Source organism: Natrix helvetica, assembly GCF_964273705.1.
Source record: "Natrix helvetica genome assembly, chromosome: 5".
Taxonomy (NCBI): Eukaryota; Metazoa; Chordata; class Lepidosauria; order Squamata; family Natricidae; genus Natrix; species Natrix helvetica.
The window spans coordinates 15,098,575-15,122,755 of record NC_138551.1 but is presented as its reverse complement, the minus strand read 5'-3'; positions in this window follow the sequence as shown (position 1 = coordinate 15,122,755).

The window sequence follows — 24,181 nt, the reverse complement described above, 5'->3', positions numbered from 1 at the left end:
GACAACAGCCAATGAAATATTAAAGGACATGTTCTTGCACAGGAACAGGAAGCTCAAATACAAAGCCCAAAGAAAGTATAAAAACCCACCAACTCTCAACTCCATTTTGTCAGCTGTCCCTGAGTCGCATGTGGTGTGGTTGGTGGTTCTGCTTCATCAATAAAGGGAACCTTTCCTTCCAATCAGCCTTCAGCCTCCATTTTATTTCCAGTGCCTTTCTACCATTTGAATGAAGTGATCCAACAATTTCTGAATGCTGTACCTCTCCTTATGAATGTTTGGAGATTTTTAATGGGAAAAGTAATGGAAGAGATATTCTCAGACTGAATTTCTTGGGATCTGTCCTCTATTGATAATCCAACAAATCTGCTGAACCAGGAGTCAAGCTACTTTTGGAATGAAATTACTAAATATGAACTCTCAGAAAGAAATATTCCTAATTTAGAATATAGAATAACAGAGTTGGAAGGGACCTTGGAGGTCTTCTAGACCAACGCCCCACTTAGGCAGGAAACCCTACACCACTTCAGACAAATGGTTATCCAACATCTTCTTTAAAACTTCCAGTGTTGGAGCATTCACAACTTCTGGAGACAAGTTGTTCCACTGATTAATTGTTCTAACTGTCAGGAAATTTCTCCTTAGTTCTAAGTTGCTTCTCTCCTTGATTAGTTTCCACCCATTGCTTCTTGTCCTGCCCTCAGGTGCTTTGGAAAATAGCTTCACTCCCTCTTGTTTGTCCCTCAGATTTTGGAACACTGCTATCATATCAGCCCTAGTCCTTCTTTTAATTAAAGTAGACATACCCAGTTCCTGGAACCGTTCTTTATATGTTTTAGCCTCCACTAATCATCTTTGTTGCTCTTCTGTTCACTTTTTCTAGAATCTCAACATCTTTTTACCTTGTGGCAACCAAACCTACAGTATATGCAGTATTCCAAGTGTGGCCTTACCAAGGCATTATAAAGTGGTATTAGCACTTCACGTGATCTTGATTCTATCCCTCTGTTTATGCAGCCTAGAACTGTGTTGGCTTTGTTTTGGCAGCTGCTGGTTCATATTTAATTTTTTGTCCACTTAGACTCCAATATCCCTCTCACAGTTACTACTATTGAGCAAGGTACCACATATACTGTACCTGTGCATTTTGTTTTTCTTGCCTAAATGTAGAACCTTATTTTTACTTAATTTCCTTCTAATAGAAGGTATGTCATTTTTTAAAAATGAAAATGTGAGTATTCGGTCAGGTAGGTATGCTGATGAATTGCTGTCTGCTAATGATACAAGATTTTGTTCCATTTCATTTTTGAGATTTAAGTCTTGAGACAGAGAGAAGATACAGAACCTTGGAGTCATTATATTTATGAAAATAAGTCCAAGGAGTCATGCTGGCCTGCTGATGAATAGGGATGTGTAGATGATATAAAATCTGCTTCATTTAACTTCTCACTTTCGGGGGCTGATTACCCGTTTGGAAATTTTTATACAGATTTTTAGTACAAAACTTCACTGGAAAAATAGATAAATGGCCTGAACTAAACATGAATGAAATACTAACAGAAGTTGCTGCAATGGAATCCTCTATTTTCTTCTTTTTAAAAAAATATTTAGGTGGCCTATGCTATTTTGAATTCTTGACTAAGATCTTTTGTTCCTTTTGTTTGCTACAGTATAGCTTTACCATTTGTGTGTGTGTGTTTTCTTTGTGAACTGCATACAACTGCATACAGTTGCTGTCAGTTGGGCAGTGTAAAAAAAAAAACATTGAACGATACATCCTAAATCACCAAGCCTTCTCTTGGCTGTTTAATACTCTTGGGGAAAACCTGAAAAAATGCAGTCAGTTGGATATTTGTTCTTGGCAAAATGATTGGCTGGAGATCAGTGACGTGCAGTGAGGTTTATGGCTGGTGAGGCTGGTGACGTCATCAGCGCGAGCCACGGTCCCCTTCATGTTGACTCAGGAAGGCGGGGAATGGGACCACGTGTACAGGAGGCTGAAGTTGCCTCAGCCTCCTGCACACATGGTCCCATTCCCCTCCTTCCTGATGCCTGAGTCAACATGAAGGGGACCATGGAGCACGCTCCCCGGGACCACGGAGCACACTCCGCGGGACCGCGACTCACACTCCGCGGGACCGCGACTCACACTCCGCGGTCCCCTTCATGTTGACTCAGGAAGGCTCCTCTAGCCTCAGCCTCCCACCTGCACACGTCGTCCCATTCCCGGACCACGTGTGCAGAAGGCTCCTCGGCGCCTTTTCCCTTTTCCCTTTTTTTTATTTTCATGATGAGAGTGGTGAGGCTCTGCCTCCCCTGACCGCACGTCCCTGCTGGAGATCCTTGCTGAAATAAGCTGCCATTGATGAGCTCTTAACGATACTGCAATAAAGGGAAGAAGATTTTCTTCTTGAGTCCTGTGCAGAATTGTCAACCCCACTAGATAGATCAGAGCAGGAAGTCAACTTCCCAGGAAGACTAGAAGTACACTTTATTGAGATAGACTGTAATAATAGAATCTTAAAAGTCTGATTCAGTGGTGGGTTTCTACCAGTTTGCACTGGTTCTCCAGAACCGGTAGCTCTGCCATCAAGCAGAGAGCAAACTGGTTCTGCCTGCCTGCCTGCCTGTCTGCCTGCCCTTGGGTTATACCTAATTTTATTTCAGCTTCTGAAGTCCAGCTGATCAGGGGCGGCAGATTGAATTGCCATTCCTCATCTGTTTTCCTTGGTTTCTGAGCAAGTTTCTTTCAAGTGCGCATGTCTGGCCAGTGCACGTCCAGCACCCGTGCATGCGCTCAGTGAACTGGTAGGAACACTGGTAGGAATCCACCACTGGTCTGCTTGTGCTATCCCTCTCCCTATAGTCTGGCAGATTGTGGATATAGTTGCTTGATTCATTCCAAGCATTAACTTATTTCCCAGGACTTAAACAATGTTTTAACCTTCTTTGCCTGGGCCAGGGGTCCAGGCTCCAACCTTAAACACTCAAAGAGCCACAAAGGTCCTAATCGGAAGCCCCCAATTCACTTCTGAAGCCAACCGGAAGTCCAGTTTCCCCACCATAGAGTCTCCTCCCAGTGCAGCGTCCTTTTTCCTCTACCTGTCCTAACTGAAAGCCCTATCAATTGTGGAGCTGACCGGAAAACCCACTCCTTGCCATAGCGTCTCCCCCTGGCGTGTCCTGCTTCCCCCCTCCCAACCGGAAGCTCCTCTCAAAAGTGTGGTGACTGGAGACAGGGAACCACAGCAGAGGGGTGAAAGAGCCACATGCAGCTCCAGAGCTGACCCCTGGCTTGGGTGATGGTACTTGCATGTTTCTGTCAAGGTGACCTCTCTTGGACTCTACAGAAATATTTTTGAAATATGTTAAGGTTGATGTAATTGTGAATCTATTTGCAAAGTACCTGTATCTAGGGCAGGGTTGGATAGACCATAATAGGTACAGGAATAGGTAACTGCAAACTGCAATTACCTGAAGCATAATTTCAACCCAATGTGACATAGTTGCATGGCTATATCATATCAATTAAAAACTTAAAATCTCATTTCTAAAAATATGCAGTATTGAATGTAATATTAAACCTATTTCAAACTGTTTCTTCACAGGGTCACTTTAAGAACGAAGCAGACTATAAATAAATGCATTCAAATGGCTGCTTTTCATTCAACTGTGTGGGTGGATTTCCTGGGAAAACCATGCAGTCAAAGGTGACTATAGCTGAAAATGCCACACATTGATTGCATATCCTGGTTCCCACAATAAAACTGAACAGGCGTATTTCTATTATTTCCTAGCAATTTCCCAATCTTCTGAATCTGAATCACCAAATTAATCTTGATCAGCACTTATTATGCCCAGTGTTTGCTTTATTTCTGCCCTTTATTTTGCAAAAAATATGGGCTTTCTCTTCTGAATTGTTTACTTGGTTTTGCTGGTTTGACTCATTTCCTATTTATCTTATTTCCATTTCTTATGATTGGCAATTCAGGCATTCTCCCCCACTACCTCTTTGTCTCAACAGTACATTCATGTTATCCCAATCTTAAATTCCTCTATTTTAATCATACTTCAAACATGAAAATAATTGGCTCCATGGTTTATCCTTTTATCTCTAGAAGGGATTGTTTTGCCAAGTGTCCGGCAATGGCCAAAGGACAGGCAATTGGTTCTTTGAGGATCTAGAGACAATGAACATACCGGTAGTTAAGGAGATTTTAAGCTGTATTGATAAAAGAGAAAAACTGTAGCTCAGGGTTGAAGTGTGAAGTCCTTGGTTTTTTCCTAGCCTGAAGGTTTTCTTGTAGACCTTACATTACCAAACTAGGTAACATCATCAGTGCTATAACTGAGTGGGGTTTACTCTTATTTTTATAGTGGCTTGCCCTGCAAGTGTTGGTGGAGTGTTCTTGGAGGTTCTTGTTGTTTACTGTTAGCTTGTTTGTCTGCCGTGGTAGTTCCTTGATTGATGTATTGTTTGTATGGTGTTAATCTTGGTGTTAATGATATTCTTCATTGCAACTTGCTGTTAGTTGTGAAGTCATGCCCGACCCATCGCAACCCCATGGTCAATGTTCCTTCAGGCCTTCCTATCCTCTACCACCCTCTGGAGTCCATTTAAGTTCACGCTTACTGCTTTGGTGACTCCATCTAGCCACCTCATTCTCTGTCGTCCCCTTCTTCTTTTGCCCTCAATCTTTCCCAGCATTAGGCTCTTCTCCAGGGAGTCCTTCCTTCTCATTAGGTGGCCAAAATATTTGAACGTTGCAACTACTAGAAGATAAAAGGGAAGTGTCATTGCATCTATAATGCTACCTTCAAATAATCTCTCTTCCCATTTGGAGACCAAATCAGTAAAACTGGCAAGGCCAACAGGCCAAAACTACAAAGATGTAACTGTCCACACAAATAAAGTGGTTTGCAGTTCCCTGTGCATCCATCTTTCCTTCCTTGAAGCCTAATGTTTATTTTAAGATGTAGTTCAAAGAGAACTCTGCTTAGGTATTCTGACATCTTTCTAAAAAGCAGTTGTTGGGGGGGGGGAAATCAGAAGAGAAGGAGATTCAGAATCTAGAGTTCAGCCAGTTTTAAGGGGTATTTATTAATTCATTAATGTTTGGGTCGAATTTTCCTGCCGTGATCATCCTAGTACAGTATATTAGATTTACTGTCTATCCAGCACTCCTCCAGGAATTTAAAATAGAGTAGATAACATTCCCTACCACTTGTATATTATGAATGGGTTAGGCTGAAAAATAATGACTGGTCCAAAGGTATTTAGTGAGTTGCCACAGATGAGGGTATATATTGATTTGGCCTAAGATATTGTCCTCTATACTTCAAAGGCTATTGTCAAAAAGAAGAAATGTAGCTGTCAGGGTTCCAAATAGCATCCAAAAGTAAATCAGAGTCCAAGGCAAAATATTGCTCAAAGTTCCAATTTATTAAGAGAGCCATGTTGGCACATCTGGGAAAACCCAAATCTGAAAGTTTCCCGGTTTTCCCCACCCAGTTGAAAGTTCATGCTCTTGCCCCCACAACCACCAGTCCATCACATGGTCCAATCTTCCACTGCCACCCATCCAGTTCCAGTCAGGTACAGAGGCAGTTTCACCCATCCAGTTCCGGTCAGGTGCAGAGGTACAGAGACAAAGGATGACCTTGGCTTTCTAGAAGGAATTTTGTTTTGGCTACACATTAAGTAACTCTGTACAATTCCCCCCTCCCACTTTCCCACAATAGAAAATACAAAGTGGAATAACAGAAAGTGTGGCAGGCCAAAGATCCAAAAGAAAGAAGGCCTGACAGTAGTGTTGGAAGAAATGTCCATCTGGGTTCAGTTCCAAGTGGGGAGAAAGGCACTGGAATCATGGAGGCTGTTTGGAAAGATGGTGTTAATGGTGGACCTGGCTTGAGGTCCTGGGCAAAAAGGCACATGGAATGGAGAGACAGATAGATTTATACCCTCTGTTGGGCCTCACCTTAGAGTTTCCTATTCCTGTGTAAGAAATGTATCCTATTGGCTGTCAGACTCCCAGTGGGCGGGGGATCTTAGCTAACTTTGTAGGCTGTATGTGACCCAAGCCTGGTTGATATAATCTCCCTAGGTGCCATGTAGTGAGTTCTGTTGCTAGATGGGTAGAGGCTAGTCCTATCATGTCCTGAGGGCCATGTCTTATGGCAGAGCGGATTGCCGCGCCTCAGTTGTGTAGTAACATGAAAAAGTAAGTAACATGCAAAATAAGTTTTGTTAAAACTATGCAACATGCAAAGTAAGTTTTGTTAAAACTATGCATGCGAGCGAAGCACACGATATATATAAAGTTTTTTTTTTCTTCCATCAAAGCACCTGGTCTCAAATATGAGAGGGAGCAAAGGGTGCTTTGATAGAAGAAAAAACACTTAATCACTCCCGTGGCTCAGCTGATGAGGGAGGAGAGCTTGTGGCTTAGAGGTTATTATAACTGCCTAACATGTAAAATAGCCCAAGTTCAAATCCCAGTAAAGGTATGGCTAGCTGATGAGAGATAAATAGTTTGAAATAGATCTATACTAGTCTCCCTTCATTTATTTATCAGCAAAAATGTATCTAGATATGTATCTATATCTATCTATACACACACACACACACACGCACACACATGCACACACATGCACACACACAAACACACACCATATACCATTATGACTCTTGAATAAGAACAAGATACAGAATTGAAAACAATACAGAGGAATAATAATATAATCTGCATCCAAAGAACTACTGAAGGCCAGGTGCTTTCTTTTCAGTGTAGACATTTCATGAAAGCTCTGTTCGAGGCAGCAAAATGATGCCAAGAAAAAGGCTACAACCAACACGAAAAGCAAGTGACCCAGCTCCCATGGATAAATAATAAATGATGAAAAGAGCAGATCTCCAAATACCTGATTTACATTTAAAGTAGGTAAGGAAGTCTTGGCAGGTGATTCAGTCTAGATTAGACTTCAAGGGATATCATCGGAGACAGAATTTGGTATAAATTAGACTTAATCTCTGAAACAAATAACCTTTTTTAGGAAAATAATCCAGCTAGGTTTGCGCCCAGTGAAGGTTTTAGCTGTCAAAGCAAAAACATCAATAAACTAAATCCTACATTCACTAGCTAGCCAGCCACCGAAGCCTCACAGACAATTTAGACAAATTGTTTTATTGTAGAAAGAAAAATATATATATGCTGTGTTCAGTGTAGAACATAGAATTAGGTTATCTCTATGTGTCCATCCAGGGTTTAAATCTTCAGTCTTTTCCTCCAGCCCTTCTGAATCACCACAGTCCTGCTGTTATTTTTTTCCAAGCTTGAAACTGAGAAGCAACTGCTTAGTATTAACATAATAGTTTTGTCTGGCTTCTGCTTCCTACCGCAGCAAACTCAGTTCTTATATAGGTGGTCTTTGACTTACAACTCAACTCAAGGTCTGGGGCAGGGATGGATTCCAGCAGGCACTACTGCCGGTTCGCTCGTGGGCATGCTGTGTGCACTTGATGCATGCAGTGCGTGCATGTGCAATGCAATAAAAATTGTTCTGTGCATATGGAGAAGCAAAAAATAAGATGGTAGCATCTACAGTGTCACCCAGAGAATGGTTTGGGGGGCGTGGCAGGCCTGGGTTGCTGCTGGTTCCACTGACCCAGGCCGCCAAACCACTACTGGTTCGGCCAAACCAGTCCAAAACAGCCCGAATCTGTAGGAACCCACTAGTGGCCTGTGGGCAGATTTGGCCCATGGGGTGCTTAAATCAGGCTCATAGGGCCAGCCTGGAAACAGTGACGGACTGACCTATAGGGCCTCTAGCAGCAAAAAAGAAACCCGCTCCATTTTCAGTGCCAGATAGTTGCAGGAGGCCATCACAGCCAAAAACGGAGCTCCATTTTTTCTCGCAGAGCACTCAGGTTGCCACAGGTGCCCCTGAACGAGTGACATCAGGCTGGCCATGCCCACCCTGGCCTTGCCCACTTCAGCCCCCCCCCTCCTAGATCAAACACTATGCTAATGTTGCCCTCAATGAAATTGAGTTTTACACCTCTGGCCTAGAGCCATTCTACTCCTCATTCTATTTCTCCTGGTCTTTAATTGTGAATTGATTACTTGGAAATACAAAAAGTGAATGCAACTGTTTCTCTCCCTCTCCCTCCCCCCTCTCTCTCTCTCAGTTCATGAATACATATTTAGCCTATAGCACTTTCAGTTCCACTGCTAGTATCTTTAGATTTAAAAGGTCTACAGCAGTGGTGGGTTCCGGATGCAGCCTGCGCATGCATCTTAGCACCTCCACAAGCCTCTGCGAGGCTCCACCTCCATGCCTCTGCGCAGAAGCACCAAAGACTTAAAAGACAGGTAAGGAACTCAAGCAGGTGGGAGGGCCCTCTGGAGCACCATACCAGAATGGTATCCGGTGCTCCGGGCAGGCTCCTGTACACCCATACCGGGGCGTACTGCCTGCAATCCACCACTGGTCTATAGTAAAAGATGCTGGGACATTTTGGGACAAATACAATTCTGTGAGCTATCTACTTCCTGATATCACCTCATTCTAAACTGCTTGACTCAAATTAATTAGTATCACATTGTTATCTTTGGAGGGCAGACAGATGTTGAGGTTATATATTTATGAACTCTGAATGGTATTGCTTTGCAGATCAGGAGTCATTGCTATAAGGTCCAAGACTACTGGTGGTGAAATGGTTTTATAATTATCTTACTAAGAGACAACCATTATTATTGACTGAGAGCCTGCTGATGGGTCATGGCCAACCACTGGGATCCATACATGATTCCATTTTAATTTGTCCCCTTTAAATGGCTTGCCATCTGTGAGTCATTTAGACTGACCTACTATCTTTCCAGAAACACCAATGAATTAACCAGACATTTTAAATCTACCTTCTAAAAAACATATCCTTGGCCATTATGTGGGACTAGGCAAATAGTTTCTCATTCAAAGCATTAGCCAATGATTTATTATATTAAGTGTCCAGAAAAATATTTGCATGCATAGATACATATTTCCTCAGAAAGCATTTTTTTCTGCATCTCCTCGGAAAGAGATCAGTTTTCTGGGGTAGTGGGTTGAATTTCCTTCTGACCCAAAATGGGAAGGGAGGGAGGGGGGAGGGAAAGAAAGAAAAGACAAAAGAAAGAAAAGAGAAAAGAAAGAAAGACTTTATTTTAAAAATTGTTTCCTAATTATGCAAATTACAAGTGATTGAATTTGCAGAGATCAAAATTTTAGCAGGTATTTGAATAGAAATGTGAGGATATGAATCAAGAAATGTGATGGTTTATGTAAAAAATAAGTAGCAGAGCTAAGTCTGATGATTGATTGACATAAAATAAAAATCATTCAACATGAAAACTTGGATAAATAGCTTTGTGGTGGCATGAAATCAGTCAATCAATCAAAGCAGAAGAGAATCCACCAAGACTAAAGCAAGTTTTAGTGCTGAAAACTGATGAACAACACTCTGCCTCAGGAATTCCTTCCAGTTGTCCTGTGAGAACATGCTTTCTTGTCATCTGAAGTCCTTGTCTTCTCTTCTGGAATGAGACTAAGCAGGTCTTCCACATCTTCTTATATGGCAACCCTTCAGATAGAAAGTTTGCTAAAATATTTCCACATGTTGCTCAATCAGGAGCCATAGATCCATGAGGATCCTTAAATTATGGGTTCTGTCTATTGGGATAGTGTTACTTCATTTACAATCAGACTCTTACAAAGAACTCGTTCTTTGAAGGAACTGATTTTGTTTAAATTTTTACAACCTTCAAATTCTGAATGAAGAATTCCAGAGTATTCTTGAATGTCATACTGAGCTGGAGGAAAAGAGAAGGAGTTTAACAGAAAACCCATTGAGATAGTAGGCTATTAGCCACATGGGTACAAGCAGAAGTCAAAGAGACAATTTGGGTGGGCTATGATTTAATTTGAATTCTTGCAATGAGCAGAAGGTTGGATGCAGTATCCCATATGGCCATTTTCAACTATGTGATTATATGTAATAACGGTATTTTGGGACGAATGGCCAACAGTTAATTATAGATGCTCTAATAAACAAACCATTCATTTCCAGTCCATAATACTGCTCAGTAAAAAAAACAACACTCAGCCAGAAAGTTTGTACTCAACAAATTGCAGTGCAATCTTCTTTCATCTATAAAATGTGAGCTTTCTGTGTTTGTCTGTGGGAGGGTCGGAAATTAAGTCAACCCTTTGTTAAGCATGCTTCCAACTGTGATAGTCTGCAATTGACAAATGCATCCTGGTGACCAAATTGGTTATATGCATCAGTGTGTAACATTATGTTTTCCATTTGAGAGGCTTAATTATTAGTGTCTTCATATCTCATAATGTTGTTTAAGGAAATCATTACCAGGCTGCAGAAATCTAAGAAGCAGCAGAAACAGTGACTTAGTCAGGCCTGGAAGCCATCTTTTACATTGGGCCTTCAAGCCTGCTACATTTGGGGGAAATGAGAGGGGGAATATATGGAGTATGGGAGATATGTAGTCTAAATAATATTCCTGCAGTTGCAATGGTGTGACTGGGAGGCATCTCCAGTTGGGTCAGGGCCTGTTATGGACATGTGGGTGCTGGGCAGGGATTTAGACTTTCACTTGGGTGGGGAAAACCTGGAAGCTTTCAGATTTGGGTTTTCCCAGATGTGACAATATGACATCTCTAATAAAATGGAACTTTGAGGAAACTCAAGCCTCTGAGACTTCTTTTGTTGGGGGTGTTACTGGACTTCTGACAGGAACTGGACTTCTTGTTTTTTCTTTGAAAACATTTCGCTTTTCATTCTCATTCTTGGATGAGAAGTGAAATGTCTTCAAAGGAAAAAAACAGGAAATCCAGTTGCCTCCAGAACAAAAAAGCACCTTTGGGACAACCATGACCTGGATGACTGAGGATCTCTACGGACTCCATGCTGTTGTGTATCTACTAGGAGTGAAACAGCCAGAAGTTCTTCTGAAGTCCTCTCAAATGCTGCCTTCAAAACAGGATCTGAAAAGAATAACTGGAAAGGTTGTAAGATGAATGTTGGGCTGTGAAAATAGGCTGTTGTAAGTTGAGAGCCTCCAAACATCAGGGAATTAGAAGAAGCAAAGATCATGTCGGGAAAGCAAATATCATCTCAGGAAAGCAAGAGACATATTTTGGGGGGTTTTTGGAGGGTCTTTGTTTTGTTTGGTAAGATACACAAATAGAAGGTTTTCAAAGGAAAGGCAAAATAGATCTCTGTCAACATTTCTGTCAACATCTCAGTCAACATCTCAAAAGGATATCACTAAACTCTTTTATTAAAAGGTCTTCCCAAGCTATGTTCTGCTTGCTCCAAAGCATCTTTGTAAGTCTGTAGTCTGTAAACCAACCCCAATGCAGATTGATTCCTGGATCTGGATACATTTAATCTAGAGAATAGATCACTAAGCCACAATATGATAGACTTATCTGAAGGGCAGTCACACAGAAAAAGGTAAATAGGACTAGAATTAAATAAAAAAGAAAGGAAATTCTGGCTAGGCATCAGAAGGAACCTATTGAGTGGGTGAGCTTTCACTAATGGAATAGACCACCATCTGATATGGAGAGTTCTCCTTGATTAGTTTTCAAAACAAGTCTGTCAGCAATTTTGTAGTGGGTAGTGAATTGGACCAGATAACTTCCAGTTCTAAAATCCTAGCATTTCATGAGTGCTACATTAAAAAGCTTTCTGGGTTTTAACAACAACCAAATTAAGCTTTGATTCACATGAACCTGAGCAATGAAGGGTTATGTTTGCAGTTTGCTATAATAAAAATCTCAGTGCCTTACAATACAATACAATACAATACAATACAATACAATACAATACAATACAATACAATACAATAGTAGAGTTGGAAGGGACCTTGGAGGCCTTCTAGTCCAACTCCCTGCCTAGGCAGGAAACCCTATACTGTTTCAGACAGATGGCTATCGATCTTATGGCTATCGGCCTTATAGCATCTTGTTTCTAACCATAATTGGATTGAGGCTTCCAACTATTCTAAAGTACTGACAATCTGAAAGGAGATTATCTGCACCCAATCATCTGAAATGCTTGGCTTGCTGTCCTCCCACCTGTGGACTGAGGGGGTCTCTTATCAGAACATTGCCTAGGCCAGGGGTCAGCAACCCCTAGGCCATGGGTCTTTGCCTAGGCGGGGGGTCAGTGGCTCTGGAGCCACATGTGGCTCTTTCATTCCTCTGCTGCGGCTCCCTTTTGCTCAAAATATGTGTCACAACCACCAATGTGTGATACCTGCTGGGACGCGATTTATTGAGCTTTTCGACCCCCGGTTAGGCCAACCATGGATAAATCCAAGAAAAGAAAAGTTTCAGAAGAAAAAATAATGTTTAATTCAACTACATATGCTAGTTCTGTGGCCACTCAGGAAATAGTCAGGCATGGGAAGGGCTTTGTGGCTCCGGGTGTTTTCTTTTCTGTGGGAAATAGGTCTAAATGGCTCTCTGAGTGTTTAAGGTTGCCAACCTCTGGCCTAGGCTGTGAATGGGATCCAATCTGGGTTAGTCACCGGGATCAGAGGTTTAGTCTTCCAAGCTTTCAGACTTGTTCTGGAACCAGAAGTTCTGGTGAGAAAGCAGTTCCGTAAGGATGGCCTTAGATTGATATATTTTATCCTGCAACATTATCCTGGGACACATACATTTGTCTTCATTCATAGGCTGTGTATCTTCATCCTGTCTCCCAAGGTCATTCTCAAATACTATTTCACCAATAAATTTCTTAGATCATTTCAACAAGTGTTTCCAGGTTATTTCTATGGTACCTATTTAGCAAAGTGCCATACATCAGAATAATAAAGATAGGTTGTAGATATGGCAGATTTTGGTCTGGGAATGTCTTCCGAGATCATTTGTTTAGCTTACCACTGGCTATAGGAGTTCAGTTCTGTTACTGGAATCAGTATGAAAACAAGAACATTTCTCTAATTGTTACCCTTCCAGTACCTACCTCGATTTTCATTTAGAGTTCTGAATATGTGTTTGGAGGTACCATCAGAGACCCCACACACCACCTTTATGGCCTGCATCTGTTGCTCCCCTCTGGGATCAGGTTTCAAAGTATTTCTAGCCAGACTACCAGATTTTGTAACAGCTTTTGTTCCATATGCCATCTATCTGCTAGACTTACAAAATTCGTTTTTTCTCACCATGTACATGTAAACATCCAAACTAGACTATGTTGTTTCTGTCATAAAAATATCCCAATAAAAAAACAAAGGGAAATCACAAACAACCACAAGCAATAAATCTTACTTTAAGATTCAGAGGTTTATTGTTTCATGAGCAATTTGTAACACGAATAGCCAACATAGCATTACCTAAATTAACAATTTATTGCAATGATGTCCTCTGACATAGCTGAATCCAGCAAGGATTAGCTACGGCCAGTGGCCCTGAACTCTGCCCAAGACATTCTTTTTATACTTTCCTGCACGCATTTCACAACTTACTTCCTTGTTCTGTCTTATTGACAGATAGACTCCACATACACCCGTGTACATTTGAAGCTCTCAGACCCTTGTTACTTTTTAGTTCCTCATTTCCCACCATCTCATTCTTCCTGCTCTAAATATATTCATTACAAGTACAAACTTTGCAGAAAAAGCAGCACAAAAGTCAGACACAAGTCAGGACATTAAAAATACGTCTGGTATATTTTACAATTAGGTTAGTTTAAAACATAAACTTGAAAGCAAGCTCACTCCTAGGCCTATTACCTGCAACTTTCCAATGGATATTTTTCTCCCCTCACATTTCTCTCTCTCACATAATATATGTGGGTCAGTGGTGGGTCCCAGGTGGTACGGCCAGGTATGGCCATACCGGTAGTAGCCAGGAGCAGCGGCTATACCGGTACAGTGGCTTGTTTGGCCCACCCACCCGCCCGTGTTCCATACCTGTTTATAATGCCAATTGTGCATGTGCGCATAGCGTGCGGTGCCTGCACGACCTCTGCCAAGCAGCTGGGTGTCGCAGGGCAATGGCGTGCACATACGTGCGCAGCGCACATGCCCTACTTGGACACCTGGTCCCGTGCACAGCGTACTGGTTGCAACGGGATCTGGAACCCACCACTGATGTGGCTATATTCATAATTTTGTATTTATTTATTTATCTATTTTGTCATGTTTATGCAGTGCATATTGAGAGGTTGCTTGGTGTGCACGCAGTGGGTTAAAACAAAGCTAAAACACTTACCTTCTACTGCAGCTCAGGCACGCTAAAACAGCTGAGGCGCAGCAATTGGCTCTGCCACACTTATCAGCTGGGCTAAAAAACAAGGAAATATAGGTGAGTGTTCTGACACCACCCACACCACCCTACGCCTGTGAATAAACCAGAACACAGGCTTGGCTGTTTGCCGCTGTTTAATTACTGAGATAACGAATCCTTTGGCTGAGGGCCCAGACAACTCACCTTCAATAGAGTAGCTCTGCAGCAACCCAGATAATTCAAATGAAGCAATGCAGATAGTCCAAACGAACAGACACGGCTAGAATACACAGATAGATTTTCTTAACTATTAATTCGAACTGTTGCTTCCTGCAAATGTCCCCTCCCAACGCCTCACCTATAATCTCTCTTGGGAGGGGCCAATCCACAACCACCTGTGCTTAATCATCTTCTATGAGTCTGCCTACGGAGTTGCTGCTTCCATTTCTCAGCCATTCTCAATCTAGCATCAGGGACAAACTGCCTTTGATCCTTCCCACTGCTCCATGCCTCAGGCGCCTCCTGGTGGCCAACCAGCCTATCTGGTCCCTGCTCTGAGTCTGAACCCTGCACAGGGTCCTCCACATCATCCAGAGCAGACTCATATGGTTCCTCGCTATCTGAGTCCATCAGCAGCTCAACCGGATCCTGCTGGGCCACAACAGGTGAGTATAGCCCAGGGGCAGGCAGGCGGGCCCACCTGAAGGTTGGAGTGAATCGGTTTGCTCTCAGCTGATCTTTAGAGCTACCAATATGCCCAAACCGGAACGATCTGGTAGAATCCCACCCCTGGCTTTATGCAACAAAATTTCAATTTAATGTATGCCAATTAGTGTACATTCAAAGTTATTCTAAGTTAAAAACATATGGGTTTACAAACCTGTCCAATTTCATGTTTGCATCATTGATCAAGATCAGTGGTGGGTTGCCAATTTTTTTTACTACTGGTTCGGGCGCAGGCATGTGATGCTTCTGCACATGTGCAGAACCCATCTTGGGCGAACCGGGAGCAACCTGCTTCTGGTCAAGATGCTATCTTTACCTTCATCATCCTGCCTTCAACACTGAAATAGAAATAGCGTGGCCATAGATGCTCACTAGCAAATCTGAAAGCAGACATTCAACATTATCCTAATCTACAGTAGCTATCATTCACTGTAGCCACAGAGCCGGGTTAACGCTTTGTTAATTCTATCTGTCCCTAAGAGAATTGTGTGGCAATGAAATGGCATAATTGGTGGTATAACTTACTAATTAATGTCATTTTGGTAGCGGGAAAAACAGAATGAGAAACGTAGGGTTCTCAATCCCTACTTTTCTTTTCTAAAGACTTTGAAGGAATGAATTTCAGCTACATTTTGAAGCCGAAATGTATAAAATGAGATATCTTGTCAAAATAACAAATCAATGCCACATATTTGAAACATTTATTGCCCTAACAAGTTTGAAGAATCAGGGTCAGGTTTTCCTGAAAAAGAATAAAAACTTGATTTGACTCTAATGAGTGATCGATCGATGGGGGCTTTTGTTTTTAATCAAGCAAAATCCAGTTAAGGACACATTTGTTCCTCATTGCATGAAATAATAAAACAAACATACTTTGGAGGAATGAAACATTTTGAAAGAGTTATTCCATTAGTATTTTGTTATATCTAGTATTAGATGTTGCTATTGCAGAGGAATAGAGTGATTGGAGTACAGTGGTTGTGATGAGACTAACCAAATAAAGCTGCAAAATCCCATCTATGAAGTTTATTGGTTTGTTTGTTTGATTGGTTTAACCTCCCACTTGCCAAGTGACTCTGAACAGCTGACAAATTAAAAACATTTTAAAGAATGCATTGACCATAAAGTGTCCACTATAAACACCCAAAATGCTGGAATCAGTACATCATGGTTAATGTAGCAACCTAACCCAGTGGTTGAAAAAAGAACCATGTAATCAGCCTTTGTAAAATCCTGCAGATTGGGCCCATTTAATTCTTGAAGTTCCATAGAGCAGAGACCTTAAGGTTCTGGACTTTATTGATTCAACATTTTTTTATCATATATAAACATGGCTGTCTGTATATGTATGTTCCAGTATAACTCCAGAATGCTATTTCAGCCAACTTGATACCCAGATGACTTACTCTCTGGAAACAAATACTGTGGGGGTAAGACATCCCTAACACCCCTCGGGGTGTGCATTCTGTTAAGATGCAGCCTATTGTGCCTTTAAATGGCTTCTACTGTACTGCCATAAAATGGCTTCTACTGTGCAGCTCGGTGAAGTTGCCATGGTAAGGCTTCACAGTACTCCAAACGGGGGCTCCCTCTGGTAAGGGGGAAATCCAACATTAAAAATTATGTTTGCTCCAGACATTTTCCCCCTATAAAAAAATACCCGGGCAATGCCGGGTTATCAGTTAGTTATAAAATAAAATAAATGTTTATTGATTCTCAGTCCAACTTAAAATACAATTTGATATTATGTGCAAATAGCTACCTTTTAGTAGAAAGCTATTTTATCTTAAAAGTAAAATTGGTACAATATATTCAGATACAACAAATTAACAGCAATAGCACTTAGACTTATAGACCGCTTCACCGTGCTTTATAGTGCTCTCTAAGCGGTTTACTGAGTCAGCATATTTCCCCCCAACAATCTGGCTTCTCATTTTATCGATCTCTGAAAGATGGAAGGCTGAGTTAATCTTGAGCCAGCCAGGAGAAAACCCCAGGCTCTGGGCAGAGTTAACCTGCAATACTGCAGTACAGGGACATGCGGTCAGGGGAGGCAGGGGAGGCAGAGCCGCACCGCTCTCATCATGAAAATTAAAAAAAGGGAAAAGGGAAAAGGGAAAAGGCGCTGAGGAGCCTTCTGCACATTTGGTCAGGAATGGGAGCGCTCCGTGGTCCTCTTCATGTTGACTCAGGAGTCAGGAAGGAGGGGAATGGGACCACGTGTGCAGTAGGCTCCTCTAGCCTCAGCCTCCCTCCTGCGCCCATCCCATTCCCCGCCTTCCTAAGTCAACATGAAGGGGACCGCGGAGCGTGAGCCGCGGTCCCGCGGAGCATGCTCCATGGTCCCCTTCATGTTGACTTAGGAAGGCGGGGAATGGGACGGGCGCAGGAGGGAGGCTGGAGGGATCGTGGAGGAGGGATCGCGCAGCGTGAGCCGCTGTCCTGCAACATGAAGGGGAGCGCGGCTCACGCTGATGACGTCACCAGCCTCACCAGCCGTAAAGCTCACCGCACGTCACTGCTGCAGTATAACACTGCACCACCACAGGTGTTATTAACTTAAATTAAGAGTGCATAACCACCCATCCGGACTTACTTCTCCCTTTTAATTTTTGCTCTAGAGAAAGAAAAAATTCGGCTGCAACCAGGTAATTGAGAGAATCAGGTTCAGGATAATAGAGTTGGAAGGGACCTTAGAGGTCACCTGGTCCAACCTTCTGCTCAAGCAGGACATCCTATACAATTCCAAACAAGGGACTCCTTAAAAGCCTCTTGGGATGGAGCACCCACAACTTCTGAAGACAAGCCATTGCACTGGTTAATAGTTCTTGTTGTTAGGAAATGTCTTCTTGGTTCTAGGTTGTTTCTCTCCTTCATTAGTTTCCAACCATTGTTTATTTTCTTGCCTTCTGGTGCTTTGGAAAAATGGGTTAACCTGCCCACCCCCTTCTTTTCGGCAGCCCCTCAAATATTGGAACACTGCTGTCATGTCATCCCAGTTCTTCTTTTCACTTAGACTAGACAAACACAGTTCCTGCAACCATTCTTCATATATTTTAGCTTCATGTGTTTTAGCTTCACAAAGGGTTGGCTGAACATCTTGGCTCTCTAAGCAGTAGTTCCTTATGCAGAAACTGATTGACCTGCTGAAGGTTCAAAAATGTGTCTCAGGTAGATTGTTGTCATCTACAATAAATAATAATAAAGCCATATACCACACAGAGGGTCTGCTTTCTACAGTACAAAGAGTGAAGGATTAAATACACACCTGTTCTCCATTGTTTATATTACAAGTCTTTTCCTCTTACTTTTCTGAATCAATGAATATTTCTCCCACTGGGCTTGAGAAGCATCAACTCAACATTGGCATAATGGTTCTCTATAGTATAGGAACTGATGAATTCTGCCTTTCCAATGATCTTTCTTACATCACGAAGCTTTATATTGTGTAGATCTGCTAGAGCCTTGCTGGGTAAGATTCAAAAGCAAGCAAACAATTAATTCATGAATATAGCTGTTGCTTTAATACTAAAACTGCTCTAAGTTTGAGGAGCTAATTCCCTTGAGGTATCTTAAGTAGGCTCTCTCCAGATCCTTTTGCAATTAGTATTATTTGTGTATTGCCAAGACTTTAACCAAAGGGTGCTCAAAGGGATGATTTCCTTTCCTTCCATCACAGATTCAATAAACAAATGTCTAGTTTGTTTACATCATTACTGCTATTATTGTGAAACAATGTTCATAATTAAAACATCATCACAAATGTAGAAAAACACTAAGTTAATTAACTGATTGGCATGAATCTTCTTATATCCTGCAGGGAAGGCCTCCTGAGAAACTAGCATTCCTCCTCCTCCTCCTCCTCCTCCTCCTCCTCCTCCTCCTCCTCCTCCTCCTCCTCCTCCTCCTCCTCCTCCTCCTCCTCCTCCTCCTCCTCCTCCTCCTCTTCTTCTTCTTCTTCTTCTTCTTCTTCTTCTTCTTCTTCTTCTTCTTCTTCTTCTCCTTGTCCTCCTCCTCCTCTCTTTCTCCTTCTGCTTCTTCCCAATGAATCCCTGGATAATTGCCTCACTGGTAGAAACCTACCAGCATCTTCATCCATTAGCTCTGCATTGCCAATTGAGTGTCCTTATTCATTTGTACCGTCCAGGATACCCCGCTTCCCTCTCATAGGGAAAAGGACTTCCTGCTGTTCCCTTTCTTCTCCTGCTTTCTCTTGAATAATCTTTTTCATTTTAAACTATCTTTTACTCCCAGTATTTTCTTAAACTGTTTTTTCTAAGCTAGCCTTTTCTCTTTTTTCATTGTTTTAGCCTTTGCACCAATTTAAATTCCCCTCCCCCTTGCTCTCCATCTTTTGTACCTTTCCTAATTACTATGAGTTTTATTCCTGCCTTTCTATCCCAAAGACCTCAATTCTAATTCCCTTCTAGTTTAATTTTTTTTATCTTCAGCCACAGATCCTCTCCTTCTAATCCCTATACTTGGTTTGCTCTTTCCTAAAATTTATCTCTCCCTTCCATACCACCTTCCACTAGAAACAGTCTTTTGCAATCAGATCACAATCCCTCTTTGCAAACTCATACAGTTTGCCTCAAACTTTAACTCAAACACAGCCATTGTGATTGTACGGACTAGAGGTGGTATTCAGCAGGTTCTGAACAGTTCTGGAGAACCAGTAGTGAAAATGTTGAGTAGTTCGGAGAATCGGTAAATACCACACCTGACTGGCCCCGCCCCCATCTATTCTCTGCCTCCTGATTCCCAGCTGATTGGGAGGGAATGGAGATTTTGCAGTATCCTTTTCCTGGAGTGGGATGGAAATGGAGATTTTACAGTATCCTTCCCCTGCTACACCCACCAAGCCACACCCACCAAATGATACCACGCCCACCAAGCCACATCCACAGAACCGGCATTAAAAAATGTTGAACCCCACTACTGGTACAGACCATATTGTAATTGAAATAGGAAGTCTAATAATCCAGATGGATGAGCTTAACATCGGCATCACAAACAGCATTGTTTGAATTGCAGGATAAGGTTTGCATCATAGGAACAAAGTCTACACATAGAACATAAAATAATAGAGTTGTGAGGTACTTTGGAGGTCTTCTAGTCCAACCCCCTACTTGAGCAGGAGATCCTATATCATTTCAGACATTTGCTACTTCAAAATTTAAGGAATATTCATTTGACCCAAAATCTTTTAACTTCGTAAAAGTATAGTGCATGACATCTTGTCATATAATTAAGCCATTATTTACAATTAAACAGAATTGCCATTGCTTTAGAATAGAATAGAAAAGAACGGAATGGAACAAAATGGAACAGATCAGAATAGAATTCTTTATTGGCCAAGTGTGATTGGACACACATGGAATTTGTCTTTGGTGCAAATGCTCTCAGTGTATATAAAAAGACAAGATACATTTGTCAAGAATCATAAGGTACAACACTTTATGATAGTCATAGGGTACAAATAAGCAATCAGGAAACAATCAATATCAATAAAAAACGTAAGATACAAGCAACAAAGTTACAGTCATAAGTGGGAGGAGATGGGTAAGAGGAACGATGAGAAGGCTAATAATAATAGTAATGCAGCCTTAGTGAATACTTTATAAATACTTTATACTGACTCTATATTTTTGCAACACATTGCATACATTTCCCTTCCAGTTTAGTAGTATGGCATTGAAATCCAGATTAGAGACATGAAATCATGAGATTTAAAGAGGTTTAATTTAAATAGATAATAGAATAATTGTTGGAAAGGACATTAAGGGACTGCTTGATCTCACGGTTCAAATTACAACATTCTTGATAGATAGCTGTCTAATTTCTGCTCTAACACATCTGATGAGGGGTCCCACAGCTTGTTAAGCTTTGCTCAGCATAAGAAGTGTTCTTTTTTCCAATTTTCAACAAGAGCTTGCTTTCCTGTAATTTAAGACCACGATTCATTGTACTTTATAATTACAATACTGACCTTGGTAATGTCAAGTCCCTATGGCCTAGCAGCTTATTAAAGTAATGATCTATCTATATATAGCAATATTTATTCCTGTTTGTTTTTACTGATGGCATTCTTGAAATGAAAAGAAAGGCATGACCAGTTGTAATCTTGAACTCATTTGCAAAAGCACTTGAAAAGGAACAAGGACAAAATAGTACACTGTAGAGATCAGTAGGGACATGGTGGCTCAATGGTTATGACACTGAGCTTGTCGATCAGAAAAGTCGGCAGTTCGGCGGTTCGAATCCCTAGTGCCGTATAACAGAGTGAGCTCGTGTTACTTGTCTCAGATTCCACCAACCTAGCAGTTTGAAAGCACGTAAAAAATGCAAGTTGAAAAATAGGGACCGCCTTTGGTGGGAAGGTAAGATCACTCCGTTTGCTTTCGGTGTTTAGTTATGCTGGCCACATGACCATGGAGACATCTTCGGACAATGCTGGCTCTTCAGCTTTGAAACAGATATGAGCAAAGCCCCCTAGAGTCAGGAACGACTAGCAGATATGTGTGACGGGAATCTTTAGCATTTTAGAGATCAGTGCAAATTCAGATTCCCATCAAGATTTTGTACACATGGGAGGGCGGGATCCCCAATCCTTTTGGAAGTCAGCATGGCTGATCAGGGAAGTATTTATTTATTTACCATATTTTTCGGAGTATAAGACGCACCAAGGTTTTGAAGAGACAAATAAAAAAAAGTTTTTGCACTCTGCAAACCTCCCCCAAATGCCCTGTTTTTCATGAAAATGGGCCCATTCTCCCCCAAAAAAAGGCATAAATAGCCCTTAGGGGGCTTGCAAAGTGCTCCTGGAAGGGTGGGAGCCCCAAAATTGAGCAAAAATGGCCTGTTTTTTGTGAAAATGGGCCCATTTTTTGTAAAAAAAAAAAAGGGGGGGATGGATAGCCTTTAGGAAGCTTATAGAGTGCTCCTGGGGGCTGGGGGAGGTAAAATTGAGCAATTTTGGGCTGTTGTTTGCTCATTTCTGCCCTCCCCAGCCCCCAGGAGCTCTCTAAAAGCTTCCTAGAAGTTATGCAAGGCCATTTTGGTGAAGGGGCGGAGTTTTGGGAGGCACAAAATGCTGTATTCAGTGTGTAAGATGCACCCAGATTTTCAGCCTCTTTTTTGAGGGGGAAAAAGGTGCATCTTATACTCCGAAAAATACAGTATATATTTATTTACTTACATAATTACTTATTTATTTATTTAATTTATATTGCCACCTATTCACCCATGGCTACTCAAGGCAGCTTATAGAATATGAAACCACATTTAAAACAATAAAAACTAACAAAAAGAATCAAATAAATTAATATAGTACAATGTAACAAAATCAACTCCCACCTCCTACCCCCCACCCCAGTGACAGCTGATCACATGTGCCATTTGATGGGCACCATCCTGCTCGGGGTTCCCCAGGCCTACTGGCAGAACCAGGTCTTTAGCGCCTTCCGGAAGAGTATTACAGTGGGGGCTGTTCTAACCTCTGAGGGGATGATGCTCCAGAGAGAGGGAGCCACTATGGAGAAGGGACCTTATTCTGGGTCCCACCAAGTGTATCTCCTTCTGGGATGGGACCAACAGCATTCCTGCCTCCCCGCTCTGATGGGTCGGGTAGATGTGACCGGCAAGAGACAGTCCCTCAGATCACCTGGTCCCAAGCCATGAAGGGCTTTAAAGCTGACAACCAGCACCTTGAATTGCACCTGGAAGCAAATTGGCAGCCAGTGTAGCTCCCTCAGGAGAGGTGATACATGTACACTGCACAAAACCATGCAGGCCACTACATTTTGCATCAACTGGAGCTTCCAGGGGCAGCCCCATGTAGAGTGTGTTGCAGTAGTCAAGATGGGAAGTGACTAGGGCAGCGATAGTGAACCTTTTTTGGCTCGCATGCCACAAGTGGGGGGAGCGCAGGGGGTCATGTGCAGGCGTGCTGCACCCATAATGCAAGGCGCGACCCCACAGTGCACTTGCGCGCACAACATGCGTGACCCCCAATTTTTACATGCTTTTTTCACCCTCCCCAGGCTCCAGAGGCTTTATAGGAGCCTGGGGAGGGTGAAAAGAGCCTCCCCCGCCCCCCGGAGGCCATCCGGAGGCTTCAGGGACCACCCGGAGGCTTCCCTGAAGCCTTCGGATTGCTTAAAATGACCCTCCGAGCAAACCAGAAGTCACTTCCTGTTTGCTCGGAGGGTCATTTTAAGCGTTGTGAAGGCTTCAGGGACGGTCCGGAGGCTTCCGTGATGCCTTCAGAGGGCTCAAAACGACCCTCCCAGCAAACCGGAAGTCACTTCCGGATTGCTCAGAGGGTCGTTTTAAGTGTTCCGAAGGCTTCAGGGACCGTCCAGAGGCTTCCCTGACGCCTTCGGAGCGCTCAAAACAACCCTCCATTTTAGGCGTTCCGAAGGCTTCAGGGAAGCCTCCGGACGGTCCCTGAAGCCTCCAGATGGCCTCCGGGTGGGCGTGGGAGGCTCTTTTCGCCCTCCCCAGGCTCCTATAAAGCCTCTGGAGCCTGGGGAGGGCGAAAAAATGGCTTTTAAAAATGGTGAACTCAGCTGGCCAGCGCGTGCATGCGCGCTGTCCAGCTGACAGGGCAGCACCTCACATGCCCTGACAAATGGCTCCGCGTGCCACCTGTGGCACGCCTGCCAAAGGTTCGCCATCACTGGACTAGGGCATGAGTGACTGAGTAGGGAGTGTGGGTCCAGGAAAGGGCAAAATTGTGCACAACCCGCAGTTGTGCAAAGGCCATAACCAACACCTGCTTTTTGAGCAGGAGCTGTGAGTCTAGGAGAACCCACAGATTACACACATATCTGTATAAAGTATAAATATAGAAAGAGTTTTGCCTCAGTGTGAAAAGAAGCAGGTAAATATTTACTGGATGAAAGAGCCAAAAATATTTCCCTCATGAAATTCGTATGCAATTTTGTTTTCCCTTCCTCATTCAGCAATTTTTTACTGCTCCTTTTTGCTTAAGTAATCCCAGCAGACCTCAGATAATGTGAGGAAAGGGCAAATGGAGCCGGTTCAAAATTCCCCCACGTGCTCATAAACAACAAAGGAAAACAAATCAACAAGAGCGCCTATTTAGGCCGTCCCCAATGGAGCCATCAGAGGATCTGCTTTCAAAACGTCC